This window comes from Corvus kubaryi, unplaced genomic scaffold, assembly GCF_017639235.1.
Source record: "Corvus kubaryi isolate FWS band 111438036 unplaced genomic scaffold, C.kubaryi_AGA036_p1.0 37133, whole genome shotgun sequence".
In the NCBI taxonomy this organism is placed as follows: domain Eukaryota; kingdom Metazoa; phylum Chordata; class Aves; order Passeriformes; family Corvidae; genus Corvus; species Corvus kubaryi.
Window position 1 is genome coordinate 439,928 of NW_024581034.1, and position 2,627 is coordinate 442,554.

Here is a 2,627-nt window from a genome sequence, read left to right on the forward strand (position 1 = left end):
TGGTGCCTCCTCTGGCCTCTCTCCAGCAGCTCCACGTCCTCCCTGTGGGGGGCCCCAGGGCTGGGGCAGCTCTGCAGGTGGAGTAAATAAAACTATGTTTAAAAAAAAAACCAAGGGAAAACCCACAAAAACAAAGAAACCCCCCCCCACACACACACCAGAGGAACCCCACAAAGAGCCCCCTCAACCCTGAGAACCAGGAGGAATAGAAGAAGTACTTCAAGGGACAGAAGGATCCCCGTGTGGCACAGGTAATCACTGTCAGCACAGATGTAGTGACAGGTGAATTCCCACCTCCAGGATCACCAGTATTCCACTGAGAAGCCCCTTTTCACTTTAGTTTTGATTTTCTGAAGGAATTCCCATTCCCAGATGAAGCTTAAAATTGTCAGTCTCACCATTTTGTCCAAATTTGGCAAGGACTTTCTAAGTGGACGAATGCAGCAGGCTCCTGACAATGAGAGGGCTCAGTACAAAAAATTCCAGCCTTTGCTCTGATGCTTGAACTGTTTCACTGATTTTGCTGAAATCCTCCAAAATAGTTCAGTAGGAGGTGGATATCCTGCAAATTTATCATTTGCATCAACCAAAAGAAATCCTGTTACTGGAGAGGGAATTTTCATAAGGACAGGGGAATGGTTTTAAATTGACAGAGGGCAGGGCTGGATGGGAGATTGGGCAGGAATTGTTCCCTGGCAGGGTGGGCAGGCCCTGGCACAGGGTGCCCAGAGCAGCTGGGGCTGCCCCTGGATCCCTGGCAGTGCCCAAGGCCAGGCTGGACATTGGGGCTGGGAGCAGCCTGGGACAGTGGAAGGTGTCCCTGCCCATGGCAGGGGTGGGAATGGGACGAGCTTTAAGGTTCCTTCAACCCAAACCATTCCATGATATTGTGATTTAGGAGCTCCGAATTCATGTAGAAGTGCAGTAGCTACTGGTAAGACAGCTCTTAATTACTTAATTTCTATAATTGTTCCTGCTGTTGTTTTGTGCATTGCTGTGCTCAGCTGCAAGAACGGGATTAAAGAAATATATTCTGCTTATTCCTGAGTTTATCGCAAAGAACTAAACTAAGAGGGTTGATGTTTTGCTCCAATCCATCCTGGATGTAACTCCACTTGTGGAGTCAACCAAGCCCACGTTTCCCTTGGCTCTTCAGTTGTTGTTTTTAAGTTTTGCTGAGCCAGAACTGAATGGAAGAACTCCAGGAACAAATGAACCCAAACTGAAAGCAAAGGGAAATATTGTATGGACTTCAGTAGAATGATCCATACATTTGTTTTTCTTCCTGATTATCATAGAATCCTTGTGGAATGGTTTGGGCTGGAAGGGACCTTAAAGATCATCCAGTTCCAACCACCTTCCACTTTTCTGCCTGATTATTTATGGGACACTATTTAACAAATATATTTAAATCGTTCAGAATAATCAGGTTTCTGTATTTTCCTCAACCCAGAGCTGAAATGTATGGATTAGTTGGTACAGAATGGCAACATTCCTCATTTGGAATAATCACAGGGAAGCTGGAGTTACCCAAACTCTTTTGGGTACCTAGAACCTCTTTTTCTGTTTTGTTTTTTTTTTTTAATAGTTTTAAAATCTTTGCTCAGAGGACAGTGGTGTAGAATCATAGAGTGGTTTGAGTTGGAAGGATTTGATTCAAGGAATTGAGTGGGAGAAGTTCTACAGTTGATACAAAGCCATGACAAAATCCTACACTTGTAAGTTCACTACTTGCCACCAGAAGAGCTCAGAGATGATTAAGTCTAATAAAACAGTAATTTCAAATATTGCTCATGTGTTGGACGATTTTGAGATCATTTCATGGTTTCTATAAGCACATTTGACAAACTGTTTTTCAGAGCACCTGGGTGGAAAGGCAGTTCTTTAACACCGAGGAGGGAGCAGCAGAAATAAGTGATGCCCTGAACAACAGGAAGTAAATTGAAATCCATTATCTTTGGTGGAGAAATCAGCAAATCCCAGCTCTGCACCACACAAACGGTGGTGTTCCTGAATGCCTCAGAAAGAAGGAAGGTAATAAAAAAGAAATTAAAATCTCTGCACCACATAGAGGGACTGTACACACATTAAATCTCACCAATGTTTTCTAAAACATTTCCCCACTGCACAAAAATTTCCTTTTCATTAAAAATTATGCTTTAAAATATACCAGACCTAAAAGAACTAATGAGAAAAGACTACAGAAGGCAACAAAATAAACTTACTTATTCACATAGCAAGGTGAGAAAAGCTAATTGAGAGGAAACAAAGCTGGGGGGAAATCCAGAAAGAAAGTCTAAGGAAAGTGTTTAAATTGAGAGAGGTACAATGAAAGAAAAAAACCCTCATAAAGTACAATATTGGTCAAGGATTTTTAAAGGTATTTAAGAATGAACTAATTTTCCAGCCAAAATACACAGTTTGAAGGGAATTCCCTCAGAGTAACTGCCATTAGATACCTTAAAAAGGGCTTGAACTGACTGAAAATTGCACTGAGCTTTACTTGCCACTCAAAAGGATTAGCAAATAAGGAAAATAATCTTATGAAACATGTAGGGGGTGACAAAAAAAGTGGATAAAACAGAACAAGTGGTTTAGACATTAAAAAAAAATAATGGAAGAGTCTG